Source organism: Pogona vitticeps, chromosome 1, assembly GCF_051106095.1.
Source record: "Pogona vitticeps strain Pit_001003342236 chromosome 1, PviZW2.1, whole genome shotgun sequence".
In the NCBI taxonomy this organism is placed as follows: domain Eukaryota; kingdom Metazoa; phylum Chordata; class Lepidosauria; order Squamata; family Agamidae; genus Pogona; species Pogona vitticeps.
Window position 1 is genome coordinate 314,506,099 of NC_135783.1, and position 24,465 is coordinate 314,530,563.

The 24,465-nt window shown below is 39.6% G+C and overlaps 1 protein-coding gene and 1 long non-coding RNA gene across 21 annotated transcripts in view; both read left to right on the forward strand.

Moving 5' to 3' along the window:
- LOC144588816 (uncharacterized) overlaps positions 1 to 9,945 on the forward strand; it is a 44,610-nt gene extending 34,665 nt beyond the window's left edge. Inside the window, exon 2 of the long non-coding RNA XR_013544529.1 lies at positions 9,825 to 9,945. This is a non-coding gene — a long non-coding RNA (uncharacterized LOC144588816). The remainder of the gene's footprint in view (positions 1 to 9,824) is intronic.
- NPAS3 (neuronal PAS domain protein 3) overlaps positions 1 to 24,465 on the forward strand; it is a 932,663-nt gene that overhangs the window by 499,219 nt on the left and 408,979 nt on the right. The gene's annotated exons all lie outside the window — the stretch shown is intronic.

Consider the following 24,465-nt stretch of genomic DNA (forward strand, 5'->3'; position numbering starts at 1 on the left):
TTTTTTTGTCTTGAAAGTGAGTTATTTTAATCAGGCTGGAGGCGGTTGTTTATTTTAATTTGAAATTGAATCTGATTTAATTTGAATTTTTTGCATGTGTGCTATATTAATATTTTGTGATTGGGGAGTCTGCCGAAATGAGTGCCAAGTCTAACACATACACACCCCTCTCCAAGCAAAAATGCAAATTCGAGACTGTGAGGTTGGAGGAAGGGGATACAGTGCAGGTGGGCACAAACCAGAAGGAAGGGGAAAGGTGGAAATTTAGGAGGCGGCAGGCAGGCAGGGGTGCACATGAATGTTTGCATGCACAAACTGGTGAGGCAAAGGAAGACCCAGCGACTTGCAGACAATGGTTTCCTTGCAGATGCTTCCCCCAGCCACCTGTCCTAATTTTCTCATCCATACAACCTACCCACCCACCCCACCCTGGCAGCTGCAGAAGACAGCAAGGTGAGGCTTTTCTTCAGCCAGCCAAGCAAAAGAGACAGCAGCTTGACCAGCCCTTCTTGCTGCTTAAGTTCAAATACAGGCCTTGAAACTGATGCTGCTGCTGCCACCGCCACCATCACTGACCATAAGGATGCACACACCGGAACAAAAAAATATGTGAGGGTAATTCAATTTATAAAATGCCAAACTAGCTCCTGATTTATTTCATCAATGTAACTGGGCCCAAAGACAGTGAAGGGGAAGTCTGACCTTCACCACACCCCTTCTTCTTTGTTTCTCCTTCCCTCACTTTAAGTATAGGGTGAGGATGATTGCAGTTGTAAACTCAAACCACTCCCTCCCTAAAGCGATTTTAAAAGGGTTGAAACTGCTATTACCTTGATCTCCAATGAAGGTGGGTGAGACAAATTGGTCTCATGTATGTAGGAAACCTGAACAACATCTCTCCAAAGTAGGGATAAGGACAAAATCTGTCTGATTCATATTTTAATACAAGTCAACCCAATTAGCATATCCTGAACTAATATGCACAATGAAAGGCAATTATACATAATTTTTCACAGTTCTCTGAAGGTGCAACTAGACAGGGAAGTCATCATGGGTTGGATCAGGTTCAAAAGGGTAGCTTAGAAGTCTGCATGTCATGTAGTCACCAGAAAATATATCAAGTACTGTTCCAAGAGCAGGACAATAGGGGTAAAGGATAATTGCAATGTAGCAGCATCCGAGTGTTGTAATATAATTCATAGTTTAGAAATGATTTCAAATTCATATAAAATAAAATGCAAATATATATATTAGGGGAAAAGGCTTGAAAACATATATAACAATATACACTGCATAGAAAAATGTATATGGACATGTGCATGAAACTGCCTATCCATTTTCATGCAGATTTTAGCAAAATCTAAAAGAGTACACATTCTATAATAAGTCTAAAAGCCGCATACAGTAAAACATAACACAAACCCAAGAAAACACATATCAATGAAGCTATTTGAGAAGGACATTCCACCCAAATTTGGAAAGGACTGCTAGTAACATTACTTTCACTTGTTATTTGTTATAGTGTTTAACTAGTAGTTCAGAATCCTATTAGTGTTCATCTTGCCATGGCTGTTTGCTGCTAACTGATGAGTTACTAGAGTGCATCTCAGTCACATAATCAGGTGTGAGCAGGCATACAGACTTTATACAAGTACTGGTAATATTCTGTCCATTGTGTTCTTTATTTCATTGCTCAATATTTTTCTTTTTTAAAAAAACTTTTAGGATTGAAAATAAGTGGGTATTGTGGAAGTCTTGTGGGGAGGGGGAAATGCCTTCAAATGGCTGAAAATTAGCTTTAAATTAATTTTAAAAGATAACTAGAAGACAACGTTTGTTACGCTGGCAGAAACAACTTTTTCCCTGTTTTTGCATTGCTTCTGAAATGAAACTTTGTTATAATTCCATTACCCTCTCACAGGTAACCTACTACTTATAACTTTTTAGTTCCAAGCTGTTGTTCTACCACTGTAACACTACTACTGGAAAGGTCCTCTTATCCCAGAAATGCCTTCTTTCTTCCTAGTTTTTAACCTCATTGACTCTAAGTTTAGGTCTGGATAAAATCAAGGTAATGTAATTAACAATGCAATTGCCACTGTGACGACCAGCTTTCACCCCCATTCCCACCCACTGCCTTGATGGTTTATATCCTGATGTTTATACTGTACTCTAAGATAAAGTTTTCTCTGATGCCTGTCCCAGAAACTGGTTTATGCAGTGCTTGCAACCAAGATCTTAAAGCCTGGATATGCACTGGGTTTTTTATAGATTTGTAGCAATTATAACATACAAAGAGATCCCAGACTGTAGACAAATTAAACCTTAAGAATCTTTCTGAGAAAGAGACTGACCTTGAAATACTAGGTAGATCAGTGGGTTGTTTTGTTTTGCCTTTCATTCCCACTCCTTCAGGCATTGGCGGTAGTGCTATGTATACAGGAGTACCACCAAGTTGCTATGAATGGTCAAGCCACTGCCTTTGGGGAGTGGGAAAGAAAAGGGGATGTTCTCAATCATTTTATATTAAAATATATGTTCACACTTGAAAATTCTTAACATTTCACTTGCCCTACAAAATTCCCTTTATACCAACTATTACCTTTTCTCAAGAATGAGAAAAGGTAATAGTAGAGAAAAGATAACCACTCATTCTCAAGGATTAGTGGTTGCTATAAAACTGAGAATGGAAATACTTCCCATACCTTTATACAAGTCTCTTTGCTTTCATGGGAAATACCTTCGTATTTCACTGTTTATGAGAATGTACCCTTTGTTTCTAAATCTAGAGACTGTTGCTCAGTGGAAGTGATTCGCTTTGCAGAATGGAGAAAGACATGTCCTTGATTTGCAAACAGGGTAGGCCAGAAGATATTTAAATCTCCACCAGGTTTAATGACCTTCAATTCCATCAGCTATAGCCTGAGGCTTTCAACAGTTAGTCACGACAAATTAAACTAAGAGAATACAAGGGCAAACACAAACCAGTTTGGGTGTATTCCTAAAGCACAGCAGTGAGTGTACAAATCATCGTGCCAGTGGAAGCAACCCACGTACATGTGATGACAAGTTATCTGAGAAGATCCTTGTTAGGAATGCAATAGGTTGAAACAGCCTTATGTGTGTTAAAGAGTGTAAATCCTGAATGTGAAGACATAAATTTATCAAAAAAAAATCATCCTTGCTTTAGGAGTCTGTTCAGTATTTTTGCATGTTCTCAGCAGGGTAAAAAGAGTTATTTTGTTCAAATTAAGCACAATTGCACATATGCATTAATGAAAATAGTGGGAAACAACTATGGATGCCGCTTTGTTGCATAGATGATTAGAACTTTTGAAGATGTTACGTGTGTCTTTCTGAACAAGCAACCAGTCCTTCTGTGCTTGCTTTGTGTGTGTGTGCTTTGCCTCTTATGATGAAGGGACACTGGTTTTGCACAGAGACAATCTGCATTGCACAAAACTGTGCAGCTGCACACATAGCAAAGTGGCAACAAGTTACAAGGAGACAGTTGGGAACATAGAAACCTTGTTGATTTATCTCACTCTTACCTTGGAGTAATGAATTTTATGGTATATACTTGATCACTAGTTTGTAATGTGTATATGAATGTGTAAAGTTTTTTTATTGCAGTCTTTATAATATAGACATTATTCCATAGAGAAAGTAGTGAGAGAATTCAATACATTCAGAAATCTTTTTTTTTTACCCTCACAAGCATAATAAGGTTTGTAATAAGAAATACTTAACTGGCTAAAGACTTCGAAAAGTGCCATACTCTGTGATTCAGGAATACAATGGAGAGTATGACTCTTGTGAGATGGGGAAATTGGAAACTTCAGAGCTGCTCCCTGGTTACATTGATATGCCAGGTAAAAAAGAATAGCATGCTGAATAGGCTCTTTCAGAAAGAAAATCTGCTATTTTGGTTCAAGAATAGTCTATCTGAGGACCACATGGAAGATCAGAGAAATAAAAGGAAAAATACTCCTTTTGGTAGCCAGTGAAAGAAAGAGCTGCATTGTCCCTGCATCTTGTACATTTGAGATGGAACATACAGTCTAATGAACGTTGGGGGTGGAGGTGGGATCACAAAATGTGAACAAATATAAAACTGCTTTGTAAATAGTTGATGTGTTCATTACACTGGAGAACTGATTGACATAGGAGGATACATTCCAAGTTTACATTTGTGTTACAGAAACAATATAATGAAAAGACATAATTATCCTTTCCCCACCTCAAGTGAAAGAGAAGTTAAAAAAAGGTATCCAGTATAAATATTTGGTTGGCCTGAATTTCTTTCAGTTTTGGTAACATGAGATTTACTGTTATTAGACAGTTTTGAAACCTGATGTCATAGCAGACTTTGGTCTAGCAATCAGATGGTTTATTATGTTTTTCTCAAAGACAGGCTGTTGTGAAAATACGTAATACACATGTGTATTAAGCAGGATTGCTGGAAAAACCCTTCTTATCAATCCATTTATATTCCTTATGGTAGCCATGTAGTGTTCTCCAGATGTTTCGTATTGTCTACTAGACCAGCAAGTACCTGTATAGCAAATGTTCCAGACAATGGCAATTTTAGGACAAAACATCTGGGTGCCAGTTTGAGGAAAATTACTGCAGGGCTACCTCCTTCTATGCAAATCTGCCTGGTTGCTTCTTTCCATAAAACCCTCTTGATGGTGCTGCCCCCATCAGTGGATAGAGTTTTGAGATGGTGGGTGAAATCCTGTTGTGCAGTTCCATGTGCACAATGGTGGTAAATGTGATTAGCCACAGCAAATCAGTGCTGATTAATGGCTTTTTTTGGAGTTTTCAAGGTGCATGCAACTTCATCATTTTGGGTGCCAGTCATGTGCACCCTGAATTCACTTTTAATCAGCAATGATTTGCTGCTGGTGATTACATCATCAGTGTCACACATGCATGGCTGTGAAACAGGATTTCAGCCAATTTCTCTTCTTTTGTGTAGGTTATGGAATCACACACACACACACACACACACACACACACACACACACACACACACACACACACACACACACACACACCTGACAAAGAGATCTGTATATGGATCACTGCCTGCTTTATGAAAAAATGGCCTAAAAATGGCTTTGTGAGAAACTTCCTGGGCTTTATTGTGGATTATATCTAGTTAACTGCTATTACTAATGAGAGTCTTATTGACCCATGGAGGCTTTTGTCAGCAGACTGGGAAGGGAAGGAAATTTTACCAATTTCCCCTCCTATCCTAGATCCTTGCCTCTCTTCCTATCTGCTCCTGAAGATTAGGAGACAGCAGAGAAGTAACATGGGAGTGGTTCTTCAAGGGGAAAGAGGAAATAATTGAATATAGCCTTCTCTGTTCTGTTGATGGTATCCACATTCAATCAAAAAAGGCTTCTGTCATGACGGGACACCATAAATAAAAGAATGTGTTGTTGTTTTTAAATTGCGTGTCTAATTATCGTGCTGCTGATTGTTCTATCCAGATTTCTTTTTGTATTTTATCAGTGTTTAAAGTTTGTTGTTTGCCTTAAGCATCGTTGACAGAAAACTGAGATGTTTTGACAAATAAGATTTTTTTGTTAGTGCCATCAGTGTAATATTATTTTGATCTTCAAACAGTTGAACAGAGTGATTTATTCTACTAATCTAATGTGTGTGAGAGTGTTTGTTCCCATATATTTGACACATTTGGTTTTTCATCCAGATTCCATTGCATTCGTTGCATATCAATTTATATAAATTTGATTGTGTTTAGTTAGTGCTGGGAGAAACAGAAAGGCTGGAGTAAGAAGGTTTCCAAAATCAGAGTTTGGGGCTAGCCTTTTCCTCTTCAAGAAAACAAGGAGCAGCAGGTTTAATCACGACAAATATTCCACATTCACAGAGAAATAGTCTAAATGAACACTCAAGGCCTATATGTTGCATTTGGTTCTAAGAAAGCATGGTGATTTGAGCCTTCGCCCCACCTGTTGAAACAGAGCTAGCAGTCTTGACTGTTGGCCTGGATCTGCTTCATTCTGGACACCTCCTTACAGATAATGTCTCAACCAGCCTGCGTGCATTGTGGTATCATTTTTAAAATTGTTAAGCCAAGCTTCAGCACATCAGCATGGAGACCCTCTGGAAACAAGTCACATGCCTCGAATTCCAGAAGTTGGTTACTTTATTCCATGAGTAGGGTTGCATAGCATCAGCTCTGACATTGGATGTGATATGGGTTTCCTCAAGTGCCTGACTGCGTGTGGTGAGAATATTTTTAGAGCAGAAGTACAACCTTTGCATAAGCTGGAACTAAAAGAGCATAATATATTTGGCATGCATGGAGACTAATGCTCTACTACACCTCAGTTTCTATTCTGCAGATGTTCATGTCATAGGAACAGATAGTTGAATGTGGTTACATGGCGTGCAGCGTCAAAGTAGGGCCACCTTACATGGTCATTCTCCTGGCTTTTGGATGGTGAGATAGGGCTTTGTGGAATATACATGTAAGAGTACCAAGCCAATAACAAGAACAGTGTGTAGAACAGTCGTATAATTGAAACTTTGAGCTTTTGCAGTTTTTCAGGCTGTTCATTATGTTTTCTATATTATGTTTTCTATATTCCTGATTTTCTATATTCTATAAAACTGAGGATGCAATGTCGGTGTAATTGTGAGCAACTAGTAATATGTATTAACAACTGGTCCCAAACTTAGATGCATGTCCTCATCAAAAGATGCATCCAGGTAGATCAGCAGAGTCTGGGTTAGTTGAGGATAAGTATGTTTTGTATCAAAAACACACTTGCAAGATTGCTGTCTCACAGGTCCCTCATTTTCAGGATTCAAATGGATGGCAGTAGAAGAAGTCGTACAAGATTCCTCTCCAACTCAGTGGTTTTAACTTTCTTTCTTTTTCTTTTCTTTTCTTTTCTTTTCTTTTCTTTTCTTTTCTTTTCTTCTTTTTGCATTAGAAGAATGGAAAGTGTTCTGCCCTATAGTGTGTGTGTGTGTGTGTGTGTGTGTGTGTGTGTGTGTGTGTGTGTGTGTGTGTTCCTCAATGCTCTGGTGCTTTTGTAACACCTTTTTTTAAAAAATTCACCCAACATGATGCTCATATTGTATTAATAACTACAACAAAAGCCATAGCCTGGAAGATATAATTAATGTGCTGCATGTTATTTTGATGTAATGCATGGAAGTGAGAAAGTCTCTATGTGTTTGCCTTTGTGTGGCTCTATCTAAACTTCTGTTTTTATAGCGTAGAAATGTGCCAGCTTTCAGAGTACAGTTAGAAATGCTGGATCTTTCCAAATCTGATTGTCCATCAAGGTGGTACTTAGTAGCCCATGAACTCACTAGATTTTGTGACCAACTTAAAGGGGGGGGGGGAGGAGAGAAAATTAAAGAACAAAATAGTAGTGACATGTTAAAGACTAACAGATTGGTTTCAATGTGAGCCTGTGTGTTGATGAAAATGGAGTTTGGTCCATGAAACAAATTTGTTAGCCTTTAAGGTACCACAACATTTAGTGTTTTGCAGTTTGTCTCCCTGCTCTCCTCCTTTAATTTGGACAACATGCCGAAACAGACTGCCACAGCTACCTCACTGGAACATCACTGAACTTGTCAAACTTATGAACAGGCACAGGTGCGCTTATCATTATCATTGTTGTCAAAGGTGTCATTGGAAAAGATACAAATGTCTGTTGACAGAATTAACTGGACAAAACTCAAGCCAGCTCTTTGCAAAGCAAAGGTTTGGTTGGACATGTTTTTTTAATACATTGTCTAATGGAGTGGTGCTGTAAACATCATTCTGTGTGCAAGCTTTCCTCCCCTTAGAGCTTTCTCTGGAAGATGCTCTCTGCGAGGAATGTTTGGTTTCTGAGCCAGGATGCCTTGAAATAATGCTTATGTTTTCCTATGATGTTTAAAAAGTTAAAGTTTTTTGACTGAAATTTTTGAAATCATCTGCACAATATCTATGGCTTTAAAGAGCACTTAATAAACCCTTTGTAAACCAAAATTGACTTTGTTCTACTTTTTTTGCCCATAGGAACGCATTAATGAGTTTTAAATGCATTCCTATGGGAAAACACATTTTGCAAGATGAATTTTTCGCAAGACAACATTAACCGCAGAACAAATTAAAATCATCTTGCGAGGCACCACTGTAAATTCTAGCCACTTATGCAAACCTTTCAATACTCAAAAGTCCCCTTTTGTTGAATGCTCAGAAAAGTTTGTGTGGACTTTTAAGTCTTAATAATAATAATAATCTTAGAACTGGAGAGCTGGAAGGGCCTCTGTGGATCATCAAGTCCAACCCGAATCAAGAAGGCACAGTGGGGAATCAAACTCCCAACCTCAGGCTCCACAGTCAGATGCGTAGGCCACTGCAATATTCAGCAGTTCTTAATCATGTACAAATAGTAATATGCATATGATACAGTGGTGCCTTACTTAACAGCGATAATCCGTTCCATGAAAATCACCATTAAGCGAAAACATTGTAAAGCGAAAGTAAAAAGCCCATTGAAATGCATTGAAACCCTTTCAGTGCATTTCAATGGGCTTAGAACTCACCGTCCAGCGAAGATCTTCCATACGGCGGCCATTTTTGCTGCCTGTATGGCAAGTAATCCGTCCCTAAACAATGCGAGGAGCCATTTTATTTACCTGGCGCCAATCAGCTGTTGAAAAATCATCGTTTTGCGAAGAATCGGTTCCCAAAGCAGGGAACCGATCATCGCAAAGCGAAATTCTCCCAGTCAGACCATCGTTTTGCGATTGCAATTGTGATTGCAAAATATCGTCATTAAGCAGTTTTGTCGTAATGCGGGGCAATTGTAAAGCGAGGCACCACTGTACACTTGAAGATGTTGGAATCTCTGCTGGGCCCTTCCGCCATGCTTAGGAAAGTGTTCGACAGAATGAAAGGCAAACACTTGCTTTTTATTACAATTTTAAAAATCATTTTGAAAACACAGCAGTATTAAATGGCTTGTAGGAGAAATACATAAGCTGTATAAGCCTATTGGCCCATGTGGTTTCTTGGCATTCTTTGCCAAAAGAATTTGCCTTTAACACTGGATGATGTAAGAAGTTTAAAGGTATTTAAACATCTTAAAACAAGCAAATTTGAGGGGGAAATGTCCTTTTCCAGTATTAACTTGTTTATGTTACATGTTTATACTGTAGTTCTATTAACATGTGTATGTATGTGAGTGTATGCTTAAATAGAGAGAGAGAAAGAGATACATATTATCATATATCTATATCTATATACTATACCTTTCCCTCTTTCCCTGAAAGAAGGGGAAAAACATGTATGTATGTATGCCCATAGCTATGGTTTCACTTTGGGATCTGGCTACAGGGGTGTTATATAATCAGTTATTTCTAAAGCAAACCCTGCATCTGACCATTTTTTCCTAGCAAACATAGCTGAGTGCCTTCTTGCCAGTTTGAGTTTCATGGAGAGGGGGAAAAACAAATGCACAGTTACAGGATGAGGGATACTTGGCTCAGTAATACTACACGCAAGAAGAATCCTGGAACTATAAATCACAAGCTGAATTTGAACCAACAGTGCAAAGAGGCTGCAAAAAAGACAAATATTATTTTAGGATGCATTAACAGAAATGTAGTCTCCAAATCCCATGAGGCACTAATCCCCCTCTATTCAGCAGTGGTTAGAGCTCATCTAGACCAGTGGTTCTTAACCTTGGGTTACTCAAGAGTTTTTGGACTGCAACTCCCATTAGCCTTCAGCTGGGGTTTCTGGAAGTTGCAGTTCAAAAACACCGGAGTAACCCAAGGTTAAGAACCACTGATCTAGACTACTGTGCTCAATTCTGGACATGACACTTTAAGAAGGATGCCAACAATAGATACAAATAATGTTGAGTAGACATTGTCTAGAGGGGCGGGGTAAAAATCAAATAATTAAATAATTAAATAATTAAATAAATAAATAAATAAATAAATAAATAAATAAATAAATAAATAAATAAATAAAAATATCAATGGAAGTGACTGGTTATTTTCACACAGCGGTGACATTCAGAAGGTGCATATGTCCAGTAACCTTTCTAATGATTACTTTATATTAATGATTAGTTGTGAATTTAGTTGAACCGAGAAGAGATTGAAATTCCCCGAATAATTCTTTTTTGCCTTTAAAGTTTTAGTGTGAATGGGGTGGTGTTCCCTCCTTGATTTTTCTTCCCAAAAGGCATGCTTTCCTCAGCTTCAGACATGTAGTTATACTATTTATGCATTCAACTTCTTTTTCAAGTGATGCTATTTTTTTCCTGCTGTAGCCTGACAGCCACTAATAATAACACATGAGGACAGTCAGACAAAATGAAGACAAATGCTGCTTGTCGCAGCAGAATCATAATGTCTTCAGACTCAGTAAAGACAGTCTAACTGTATGTGGATACTCTTTATAGCTTATTTAGCTAGTGTTTTTCCCCTGGTTTTGTTCCTTTCCTTAAAAAAAGGAAAGAAAAGGAAAAAAAAGTACAAACACTGTGTGGAAATACATTAAGGCAACATATGGGCCTGTTAGTATGCCAAAACAATGTGGAACCATGGAGAATAGAGATTGCAATGCACAGATGGATAGTGTAAAAAATTCATGAGTGGAGTAACAGACCTAGAAAATAGGTTTTCAGTCAACATTCAAGTGGAAAAGCACAAAATATACTTAAATGAGCCCCTTGAAAATGTTTTAAAATAAACTTAATATGAAACATTAAAGCTTATACTAATGTGGTTGTGCCTCAGTAGAACAATCAGCTGAAATCACTCAGTAGTATATATTGCTGATAACAACAGTACTTCTGTTCTATTTGATGTGAACTCTGTATTATTAAATATCCATATTATTTCTAACTCAATATCAAGAAATGTCATTCATTACAACAAGCCCCAGAAGAGTGTTATGTTCAAATAAGCCTGTGTTCAAAAATGTGTTATGATAAATACTAAACTTTGTTGATAAGACCTGGTACAGAAATCAGACTAATTGTTTTCCCTCTAAGTTTGTTTCCTTTTTGCAAAACTCTGAAGCATCACTGGAGTAGGAACCAGCTGCTCTATCAAAAATGCACATACAGCTGCTGTGCCATTTTTTCTGCAACACTGTAATGTGAATAAAGCCTGGAGATGTATAATCTCCAGGCTTAAAAGGAAGGTACCTCAAATTGCCAGGTGCAGGGGAGGGGTATCAGGAGACAGGTATCTGGTTGTCTCGTGTGCTCCCAAGAGGCACCTGGTGGGGCCACTGTGAGACACAGGAAGCTGGACTAGATGAGCCCTTGGCCTGATCCAGCAGGGCTCTTCTTATGTTCTTATGTCCAAAGTCTGTAAACTTGCACACACTGTCTTCACCAGGTTAGACTTATTATATTTGGATAATATAATTCAATGATATTTTAACCGTTGTAACCTCGAAGATTCTTCTTTAAGGACTTCATGACTCATATATATATGCACCTTGTGCCTGTGCAGGGCATCAGTTGGAAACATCCAGAACTGAAAACCTTTTGGTAGGGACCTCAGCCCTATTGCATCCTAATGGCTTTTTCTCAGTTCCTTTTCATTTGCTGCAAGAGAAACATCAAAAGGAGTATGTCTGTGGCCACACCAGCAAAATGTTTCTGAGCTACTCCTTGTGAATGTTGACCTCCTGTAAGTGAGCTAGTTAATCACCCATGTGTAGTAACCACAGATACCATGAAGAAGAAGGACTAGTTGGTTGCTGTACTTAGAGTTCATCGAGTGATCATCTGTGAGTTCACAATCATCACTTTGATTGTATTCCTCAGTTGATTGTATACCTGCATTGAGCAGGGGGCTGGACTTGATGGCCTTGTGGGACCCTTCCAACTTTACTTCTCTATGATTTCTATGAAAATCCTCTGTCCCACAATATGTCTTACTACTCTCTGAGACTGATTACCCGGCTGTTTAGCTCCCTGTTTGGTCCAGGGCAGGAGCAGGCTGGTTCACTGTTTAAGAAAGCACTCAGATGACATATTTTTTGGAGTGGACCAGACTGCCCGCAGAGTGGTCTTATCTATACCTTTGTGAGCCCCTGTAAGGGGCTTCTACTTTTTTGGTGCAGATAGGATCACTCTGGTTTGAATCAATTCCTCTGTGTGTGATTTCTGGAATTGACCCAAAGAAAGCCTTCTGGTTTAAACTTGCCAAAATCATGAAGTGGCTTAATAAGCAAAACACTTCAGGGTATTGTCAAATTAATCACTTCCTCAACCCCTCAGCAGAAGGGCAGGAGAAGTTAATCTAATCAAGCTTGATCGTTCACATGGAAATGGATCATATCAATATTGTGAGCCACTTCAGGATATTGGTATAACGATTACCTTCCCTGTTTAGTAGAGAGCAGGGGGAGTGAGAAAACCTTTTTTTCCTGTATAGACTATCACTGATGTGCTGCATCCTTTAAAAATTTTTAAAATCTTTTCTTTGCTGTCTCTTAAAGCGCCAGAGAAGAAACCATCTGTACTTGAATCCATAGTGGCATTGTGGGGGCTTTGGCTGCAGGCGGTGCATATATAGTTCATTTACAATTTTTTAAAAAGTTCACTTCCCCTGCCCCTCTGCTGAGGAGCACAGGAAGTGCTTAATTTGCTAATATCCTTAAGTGGCTTACATATTAAGCCATTCCACAATGACAGGAGTGATTTCCTGTGCTCCTCAAGCTTTATTTGATCACTCTGTTCAAGCCTGACCATTCGAAAGCAACCCACAAAGCTTGTTCCCTGCCACTGATGTAGCCACACCAAAGAGACCAAGGCCAAGATTATCCACACTATTATACTCCCAGTTAATATATGTACAGGTGTGAAAGCTGGACAGTTAAGAAAGCTGACAGGAAAAAAACTGATTTGCTTGAAATATGGTACAGTGGTGCCTCGACTTACAACCATCTTTACTTGTAATCAATTTGAGTTACAACCAGCTTCGGTCGCAACATTTTGCATTGACTTGCAACTGGCGCTTTGAGATACAACCGGAAAAAATGCCTCTTTTCCCCATTGTTCTTTCCCTCCCTCCTTTCCTGTCCTTTTTTTTAACCTAAGAGGTTATCTTAGGTTTAAAAAAGTCTCCTCCTAGTGGTAGTGGACGGATTCAACCAGCACCTTAAGATACAACCAAAAATTGCTTTTCACTGTATTCCTATGGGAAATGTTGCTTTGAGTTACAACCAACTTGAGTTACAACCATCATCTGATTCGCAACTCAAGGCACTACTATACTGGAAAAGAGCTTTGTGAATACCCAGGGATGTCAGAAAGATGAATAAGTGGGTTCTAGAACAAATCAACCCTAAACTATTTCAGTGTCGAGAATTTTGATTATAATGTGTTTTTTCATAACATCAGCAGAGTAAGGAGATTAGCAAAGATACTTATGACACTAAGACACTGAGAGAGTAAAACCGACAACTTAGTCTATTTAGATATACAATGGTGCCTCGTATAACGAGTGCCTCGTATAACGAGGAATCCACATAACGATGGTTTTTTTTGCGATTGCTTTTGCGATCGCATACCGATGTTGCCTATGGGGAAAAATCGCTTTGCGATGTTTTCCTCATAGGCACCATTTGCCGGCTACACAAGCGGGCATCTGCTCGGGAGGAGGCGGGGGAATCTTCCCACCTCCTCCTGCCCGATCGCCGGCCTGTCAGCCGGCTGAAAACGCGGCGTTCGCTCGGGAGGAGGCGGGGAATCTTCCCACCTCCTCCTGCCCGATCGCCGGCCTCTTAGCCGGCTGAAGTCTGGCTATGCTTCCGACCCATCCCCCACGGCTTGGATCCAAGCTGTGGGGGGGGGGCTGGGAGCGGACTCTTCGGCAGTCGCCGGGGCTTGGATCCGAGCCGCGGCAGCTGCCGAACAGTCCGGCTATGCTTCCGACCCTCCCCCCACAGCTTGGATCCGAGCCGCGGGGGGAGGGTGGTGGGATCCGGATGCCTTTCAGGCATCCCGGGCTTGGATCCCACCCGTCGCCAGTTACCCATGGTTTGGGTAACCGGCAGGGGGTAGGATCCAAGCCTGGGATGCCTGAAAGGCATCAGGACCCCCCACTCTCCCCCGCGGCTTGGATCCGAGCCGCGGCGGCTACCCCAGCCATGGCCGGACTCTAGGGAGTCCAGCCATGGCTGAGGTAGCCGCCACGGGTCAGATCCAAGCCGCGGGGGGAGGGAGAAAACCAGATAATCCGTTCCTATTAGAACAGATTATCCGGTTTTCAATGCATCTCTATGGGAAAACTCATTTAACTTAACGATGTTTTCCCATAGCGATGTTTTTTAGAACGAATTAACCTCGCTATGCGAGGCACCACTGTATACATAGAGAATAGACATTCCTCTGGCAGCATAGCATGACATGAAGCAACACACAGCATAGGAAAAAGTGATCTGACTTACAGCAGATAAAGCCATTCATTTTACACATAACTTATGTACAGTTGTGTGACCAATCAGAAAATACATTACTTCCTTTTCTGTTACACCACGTTTCATCATGTACACAGCTGTACAACATTAAGTCTTAATCGTTGATACCCACACCTGAATACAATTAGAACTATACAACAGTAGGAACGTGGTGGCGCTGTGGGTTAAACCGCTGAAGCCTCTGTGCTGCGAGTTCAGAAGTCCTGCAGTTGTAAGATTGAATCCACGCAACGGAGTGAGCCCCCGTCGCTTGTCCCAGCTCCCACCAACCTAGCGGTTTGAAAGCATGCAAAATGCAAAAATGCGAGTAGATAAATAGGTACCACCTCAGTGGGAAGGTAAACAGCACGCTGGCCACGTGACCATGGAGATTGTTTGCGGACAAACACTAGCTCTATGGGTTGGAAACGGATATGAGCACCGCCACCTAGAGTTAGACATGACTGGACAAATTGTCAAGGGGAACCTTTACCTTTTTATACAACATTAATATTTAATACATTCATATCAAATTCTCAACATTCTGGAGGCAAAAATGACAAAACTGACAGATCATGACAAGGTGCTCATCATGATTTGGGCACATCATGAGAGGGCAATATTCATCGTATATTCATCATGATTTGGGTGCATCATTGGAAGACAAGATTCAAAAGTCAATAATGTAAGGGAGAGCTAATGGTAGCAGAAAATGAGAAATGCCAAATATGAGATTGTTTCCATACACAAAGCCTTGAGTTTGCAAGAGCTGAGCAGGGCTGTTGAGGACTGGACATTTTGGAGGCCACTCGTTCTTAGAGTCACCATAAGTCAGAAGCAACCTGAAGGCACATAAACAATAACCATCTGCAGCTCAATGATTCACACATATCAGTCTGTGGCATCTGAATTATGTTTCTTCATGATGATTTAACATTGGCTGATTGAGCTGATTGACCAGTCCGGCAAGTCAGGGGAGAAGCCATCACAGGGATATGTTCACACCCGAAGCCTGAGCTAGACCTGTGCCCAAGACAGGCCTAACTGAAGAGCCCATGCATCCTTTGTTTTCTTCATCTGTCTGCATATGTTCTTCCATAGATTTCAGTGGGCGTGAAAGTAAGTACATCAGCTCCAGGGTACATTCCCACAACAACACCCCCCAACATTCTGATGGTATGCCAGGTAAATGGGAGAACTTCAGTTCTGGGAGATCCTAAACGCCCAATAAACCTCTGCTGTTACCACAGTCGAACGGCTGGATAACTCGGTGGTTTAGTTCAATTTGGGAGTTCAATTCCCCATGATGCCTCTTTGACAGGGGCTAGATTCAATTCATAGGATCCCTTCCAGCTCTGCAGTTCTAAGATGATGATGATAATGATTATCAGCTCCGCCAACAAAAATAGTGCTAGATGTTTTATCTGTATCTCAAGGAAGCTTTTGCAGTCTCTTATTCACCAATAGGTCTCCCATTCTGCATTCTTTGAAGTCTTACGTCTTTCTTTCTAGAGATCATAATGTGAATACAGGTAAGAACAAATAATTAAATAAATAAATATCAGACGTCTTCTTTCCACTGAGCAAGATTGTGAGAGACTTTCTGCATTTTTCACATTAATATATATAAAATAAAAAATGTTGAAGTGCTCTTTGGGCAAAAATCTTTTAAAAATCTGTACAAAAGTCAACATTTTAACACATGTCTTTGATACAAAATGCAAGTTTTCTGTGCAAAAACCTTGAGTTTTGTGTTATACAGCTGCAAATGAAAAATCTGCTGTTTTTTCATTCTCGTAGTAATGAAAATACTCAGCAGCAATTGACCATTTTTTAGACAGGGCATCTTGGTGAGATGCTGTTATTTTGTCACACGTTAGTAAATTAGCTAATTCTTTGTACATTCTTATTGTGTACCTTGTAAACAAAGAACCATTTTGTGAGTAGGCTTCTTTAATTGAGATAATTAAAATGTGAACATTTCCATCAATGCTTATAAAAATATCTAGTTTTTTTTAAAAAATGATTAAATAACCAAAAGTGTCAAGCTTTTTGCCTGAGGATGCTTAATCAGATGTAAAAAAAATCACAGATGACAATTTTTGAACTCTTTTTTAATTAATAAATTCCTAGGCATCATTTGGGATATTAGGCAGTAATTCTCAGACTTTCATAGAGGGAACATTTTATCAGTGTATTAATATTTAACAGAGCTTTGTATAATGAGCACCACACAGGGCCAATTCAGCTGACATTTTCTTTGCTGCCTTATTTGACCAAAGTTAAAATGAAAGTTCTGTACAAATCTATTTTTTTCTGTTTGCAAATTATTAATTAAATTGAAAAGAAATATTTGGTAACTATTTTGATATGTGTGTTCATATTGTCAACAGTCATCTTCAGCCAGTACTGAAGAGACAGTAGCCAAAATCCTGTTGCATAAATTGTGCCAGTGCCAGGAAGATGATGCCACTTACAGAGAGAGATTGCTGGGAGTTAATGAGTTCCTGCTTCATTCCTGGGATTGTACAATTCACACTCAATCACTTGTGCAAGCCGTGGAATGAAAGCAGAAATTTGTTACTTACCTGCTGATAACATGATCTGGCAGAGGAAGTTCTTTAGTCCCACTATGGGAAACTCTAATTTGTACAAAACATAATTACAGTAGTTAACAAATCAGGATGTCAAACTAAAATTAAACCACATTCTTTTTCCTTGTTAGTTAATTAACTGGTTTGTCCAAAATGCAGGTTCTTATATTTGGATAACATGGAAACATCACATAGAAATTCCAAACTTCCTTCTTTCATACAAAAAAGGGGAGAAACAGTGCCTGAGGCTCTGGCTGCAGTCTATTCTTTTGACAACACATCATGATCGTATTTGGTTTATGTGACATCTGGCTGTGTAACAGCTATTTAGTGGCCTAACTAGGAGTGCAGGATTAAGTCCATGTTCCAGTTCATATGTAAAGCAGATTCTCTTTTTTATACAAAACATAATCTGCAGGGGAAGTACATAGAATATGCCTTCCTTCCTAATGATATCTCTCTGTGGCCAGTAACTTTTTCACATTTTTTCATGTAACACTCTTAATAATGCAGTTTCACTGGGTGAAGTAAATTATTTAAAAATACAAACTACAGGGGTGTAAAGTAGGGAAGGAGATTGTTCTAATGTCTCCCCTTCACTCTCCTTGTCCGTTACAAACAGGGATGAAGGAAAGAGGGGAGAAAAGAAAATATTGTGAGGCAGCAGTCCTAAAAGCTACAGTTCTTACAGTGACCACCTGGGTTGGAAACATTTCAGGTAGCCTGATACTGGTATATTAGGAAAAGCTGAAAGCAACCTGTTTGTATCGACTCAGTGCAAAAACTCTGCTTCCCTTCTCACCCTCTGCTCTCCAGGCTGATGGAAGTATATCCTCCTCTTGTGCTGTACTGTTATTCAGTGCACATGTACACCGACACTGTTTATTTCTCTTCAAATATTTAGAACATACCTGGTTTTCTTTTCTAGGTGGCTGTCAACAATCTGAAGCTGTTGGAGGCTACTAAGCATTTTCCAGACACATGGGGGGGGGTTGGGAGTTTTTATAGTGACCCTTGAATAAATTGTGTGCCGATACACAACTTGGTTCATTTCTGCAAACCTTGAGGTTCTGCTAAGCATGCTGACAGCTCTTTCTCCTTTTCCATTGGCCCAATAGTACTGAAATCCTGTGAACAAGGATGGCAGGTGGAACATAAAGAGAACAATGTTGACAGATAGACAGAGACAGAAATAGATACAGATAGGTAAATGTACATATAGGTTGTAAGTAGCCTTACTTAGGAGAAAAATACCTCCAACGTAAGTGCATGTGACTTGAGCCCAAAAGCTTTCACCACAACAGTAAAAAGAAAGGGAGGGGAAAAACAGTTATGCAATAGTTATCTTTAGTTCCTCTTCTGGATAGCCATTTGCATTGGAAGTTCATTTAACCCATATGATCTTAGTCTCTCTTATATTACCTGAATGTGTGAATTTACGGTACTTGGATGATTGACATTTGTATCTCCTCTCCAAAGCCCTCTTTCCTTGCACACATATGGAACATTATCCTTGTCTTCCAACCAGTTTGAAAATGAATAATGGACTGGCAGACGTGGAAGTTCTCAAGAAATTCTCAGTTCTACTTTAGGCAATTTGGCATGTACAATCAGGAAACATGCTAAATCATTCAGAACTCAGGGGTAACATCCAACCTGAGTTGATTAGACGTGCATATTTATAAGCTGAGGAAAAAAAATAGCCCATTGTAGTCAAACAGCTAGCAAGTCTTCTTTTATCATGTAATGTGAACATGGAAGGGAAACTGGAAAAGAGGTATTGATTGATTATTTGGACCATTGGCTGTCCTGGGAGTTGCAGTACAGCAACATCTGAAGGGCCAAAACTAGTGCACCATGCAGCTTGAAGGCAAATGAATTACTTTCCCTTTGGAAGTGTTTTGAGGTTTTTTAAAAGAAGACACATGTCTGTTTATACTCAGTAGACCTATAGAGATTTATTGAAAATGAAACCAGTCATATTTAATATAATTGTTAGCAATTAAATCCACAAAGCATTAAATCTGTGGTTTTCCAAAAATAAATAACTGGCAAATCTTACCCATATATACTACTTTCCAGATCTCTATACATTTCAATTATATGCTAAAAGCCTGTCATCTTTTTCTCTTTCTGTTTCAAAGGAGCCCTCTGCTGGACGGCACTACTTGATAAATGATGCTCAGACATGCGGAGACATTTTGCATGTGTGTGTGTTGGTGCGTGTTTAGTATTTATTCAAAATACTAAAACCTCTAGGCCTGGATATCTTATCATAGGGATATTTATTAATAGTGTCCATTTATGTATGTCTGTGAGCAAGAAGAAAGTATTAATCTCTGAAGTTAATCACTCCAACAAATACAATAATCTTACAATGTTACTGGTCATCGCAAATAATTCTAAGTAATACATAATTCCCATTGAAAATTAATTGCCACATACACACATAACTAAAGCAATTACTTCATTCAATGTCTTATGTATTCCGTTTATTTTAGCTGTCATGTACCAAAAAGTCAGAAATATTTGTTCCCTTGAGTGTACACAATATATAATGATCCTTGCAGACTATCAGAACACACGTTGGAAGATCTCTGAATGAATTGGGGTTGTGTTACATGATTGCAGAGGAATGATCTCATTAGCATTCCCCATGCTCCAGCAGGCTTTCTGTTGCATGGCCAGTCTTGCACATGTGCATCTTGTTTGCATGACAGGGTAGTTGCCAGTTGGAGAAAGTATGTGCAGTTTCTATTACCAGTACTAGTCATTATAAATTGCCTTTTTCTTACAGATAGCTTTCCATCTAAAAGTCATGTTTCCATCTAATTTCAACCAAACCAGCCTTTAGCAATGAATTTACTTAATTCCAAACCAGAATATAATCCGGGATATTGTGGAAAACCATGCAAGTCCAGCTGAATTCATTTGCCAGCACCATTATTGCTCACACCATTATTGTGTGAGCTGATGAGAACATACATTTATTTATTTATTTATTTATTTATTTATTTATTTATTTATTTATTTATTTATTTATTTATTTATTTATTTATTTATTCATTCATTCATTCATTCATTTATTTATTTATTTATTTATTTATTTATTTATTTATTTATACCCCGCCCATCTGGTCTATACGACCACTCTAGGCGGTCGTATAGATATAGGGTTAGAATCCTTTATGCAGCATGCATGACTCTTTTTGGGGAGTCATTCCTTATGTCCCTCTGCACAGGTGTATAAAACACCCTCTCAGTCAAGTATCTTAACTATCCCTCCTAGCAAGCATCCCATATCAGCCATATGAGCCAGCACAAAATGCATGTGCAATGCAAAATCACAACAATTGATATTTCTGAAGAATCCTGATTAATTGCCTTTCTGTCTTCTTTAGGTCACCATAAATATTTCCTTTTAATTTTTTTCTGTTAATAAAAACAAAACTATTTTTTTCTTTTTTATTTCTTACTCCAGGGTAGGGTTTTTACTGCAGAATTTAAACAGTTACTTCAGCTTCTGTAATCCCATAAACTAACAGCAGGGGAACCTGGAAGCTGCAATCCAAAAACGTAACTGCACACATTTTACCTTCACAACTTTGTGAGAAAGATTAGACTAAGAGGTGGTGAGTGGCTCAAGGTCATCAGTGATCTCCATAAGGCTGAATGAAGATGTCATCCTAGAGTTGCCAGACATCAAGCAAAAAGAGGACATGTCCTCCTTTGTAGACTAATGTCATCCGTCCAGCAGGCAAAGATAAAAACCTTTAAAATGTGAGGCTTTTGTATATTTTATGTTATAATTTTGGAGGGAAGATGTGGAAGGACCCCCCCTCCCGCACTGATTTCCTGTCACTACCCGACCACCCCCCATTACCTGCTACCAGTGCCAGAGTTCAACCCTTGCCCCTCCCACCACAGTTGTGGCTGCTCGGCGATCCACCATGCCTGCCCAGCCCACATGGAGCCCAGAAAGGCAGCGCAAGTGGAGTGCCACCTTCCTAGCCAGGCAGGAGCAAGCAGTGCCCGAGCACATTGATGGGAAGGCAAGCGCCTGGACTGAGTTGGGGACTCCAACTCCCATACTCCCCATGCTTGAACTTACGATCCTCGGGGGAGGGGATGCTGCCTCATTTAGCTTTGCTCAGCGCCACTTTCCCCCTGCCTGAGCTTGGGCTTTGTTTGGGCGTCCAGATTAGCAAGGTTGGCTCTGAGCCTGTGCAGAGTGCGAGCAGCCGGGGGATCGCGCAGCCGGGCCACAGTGGGTTTGGGTACAATTGGCTGTTTAAATAATGTTTTTGGTATTTTGAAAAAAAGCCTCCATTGAATTTTTTTTTTTTAACATGACTGTTTCTTGGTCGGTTCACTAAGAGACATTTATTGGCAGGTAACATAATAAAATTGTATTGACTGCAGGTTTAATCCGTAACAATACAAATGAAACATTCAATACATCCTCTCCTGTGCTCTTTTTTGTCGTTCTATGTCCTCCTTTTGGTACCCATGTAGCTGCCAACCCTATGTCATCCTGCTCAATGTAAGCAGCTGAAGACTAGAGCATACCTCCCAAAAATGAGCAGGACATGTTGTTTAGGGTCACCTGAGAAGAATGGTCTACATTGAAAGGCTTTGAGGCTTAGCTAGGCCTAGCAGCACCTCAATTCCTGGTCAGAGAGAAAGCTCCCAGCTAGCACTGGGGCAGAAACTGAAAGCCTAAGCGAAACTAGGCCTACCTAAGCCTCAGTGCATTTCCCTTTAGGCCTTTTCTTCCAGGGGAGCCACATTTTGATGTCTGCAAGGTGTATATAAACTAGGTTAAACTCTCAGAATGGGGAATTATGGGATCTGTAGGAAAAAAATTCCATCCTTATAATTGCCTGTGCTGTCTTGGGCCACTGACAGTAGCAGTCTGACAATGTCTAGAGGCCTGTGTTTTGCTCATCCCCATCCTAAAAAACCAGGATAAACATTTTTATATAAATAAAATAAACATGGAGATGCAAATGGTGTTTATATACACACACCACATATCAATAGAGGACCAAAAACAGGTACAAATTGTATCACTTTCAGATACAAATTGTAGCCTGAAAAAATAGAATTTACAGCAACTGTAATACTTTCTTCAACTTCTCTCAGGGATCCATGGTGCCAGTAATTTTATTTATATAAACTGAGCCATGCTTCGGTGTATTAAACACTGTCTAGCTGTATCTCCATCATGACATTTGTCAGTCTATTTTCCACTACACAGGAACAATAATTTCAATTACCAAAGTGCTTTTTAAAGCAAACCCAAAGAAAAATATAACCAGAGCCTTTCATCAGTCAGTGACTTCCGTGTCCCTTCCCAGACATTTCCACTGAAATGGAAAGAAGTGATCCATGTTCCCATAGAAGTACTGGATTTTGTCTTGGTGGCAGAGGGGAAAAGAGAGGCTTTCGACAAGCCAGCAAATGAGAGTGACATCATGCAGTGACAGTCAGGGTGTATGAGCACAGCAGCTGGCAGTCCATCATGTTTACAGAGAGAAGGACAGGGAATTAAAAGTTATTGATTTTGCTGCTGGTGTGCAGCATCCTAAACCATAAGTGAAAGCTTTGATTTTCTTCCCCACCCCTTCCCTTTCTTTTTCAGTGTGGTTGGCTTCATGCAATCTGATTGGGAGTGTAACTGAGCCAGCTAGAGGATTGGACTTTGTCATTTAACTACTTCATTGCACACTAATATACTGGTTCTTTCAGGCTAAGTGCACCTTTATGTTACGCTGGCAAGACTGTGTCTCAGCTGAATTGTTAGAGCAACCTTGCAGCTTCAGGCATAAGCTTCTTTGGATCTGCAAAAGGCCACTTAGAAAGAATTAGGCTAACTTTCAAAGAGCCATGTTTTTACGAACACCATATGCTAATAATCTAAAGTTACTTTCCATGGAAGCCTGTGAGTATGTATGTGTGTAATGATGAGGATGATGATTGTGATGATTTCTTATATTTATATCTTGCTCTTCCTCATGATGGTTCAAGATGGCTTAAAATCCTTGTTAAAATCATAATTTATACTTAATTTAAGTCAAAAGTCTGAAACCACACGTTATATAATCTAAAAGTACAAGTATCTAAAATTGCAGGTTTAAGAGTGTAGTACAAGCACAATTAAATTAAAACAAACCAAACAATTCTTTACGTATTCCCTAATATAGTAGAAATTCATGGACAAAATAGGTATACTTATAACTAGTGCTTAAAGCACTGGAGATAATCAGAGTATATAGGAGTATATAAGAGTGTGTACACACCACACACACACATCATAGATTCATAAATTGGTTTTCCTGTCCTAAGCAGGTCAGTATTGGTTTTTAATTATCTGGATCCTAAACTCCTTAGGTCTTTGCATGCTTCAATCTGATGTTAATGCTTGTTACTTTCTGGCATGTCAAAGCAAGGGGCCAATCGTGCAATATGGAGCAAAACAGGGAGTGAATGGTAGTACAACTTGTGAGTCTTCTTTTTGCCTATGCCTTGAGAGCAGGGCATGGGGAAAGCTCCCAATAAGCTGGTAGTGAACCTTCCACAAGCTCCACAAGCAACAGGGCCTGAACAACTCCCTCTCTGTAGTGTGTACTGTATATAAACATTTACAGGATGTGAGCCCTAGTGTAAATTGCAGCAACCTCTACAGGTAATGAGTGTGTTTTGCACCTGCTCTACTGCTAAAATGGCTTTTTCCCTCCTTCGCACAGGGTTGCCATAGTATATGGTTAGCTAGGTTTTACTGGGATTGTGAGCCAATTTATCCAGATTCCATCATGACCATTTTCACAACCATTTGACCCAGAAACATTTGGTCTTTTTGGCACTGCTTTCCTGCCCCCACTTCTTTGACATCACAGGGACCCACCCTTATGACTTTGCGGGGACTTGTCATTTTCTGGCCCCATGGTGTCAAGGAATGTACTGATGCCAACATAGCAGTTGTAACTGTCAGTCCTAAAATAATTGGAAACCTCCAGTTATCAATGTCTCCACCTTCAGAGGTTCTGACATCGTGCTATATGGGATAGTCTTCTTTCTGGTAGTCTTCAATTAATGGAATTCCATCCCCTCTGACATTTACTTCCTTGGCATGTATATCATCAGGAAATCAAGATGCACCTCTTTATCTCTTTAAAAATAGGTGAGTGATATAAGAGCATGCTGTAGGATGAACATCCCTCCTACCTAGAAAGATGTGTATAGATGTATTATATCTTGATTTCAGCAAAGCTTTTGACAAAGTGCCCCACGATAACCAGATTAACAAGCTAACTAGGCGTGGGATGAATAGATCAAGTGTCAGGTGGATATACAATTGGCTACAGAACTGTACTCAGAGGGTGATGATTA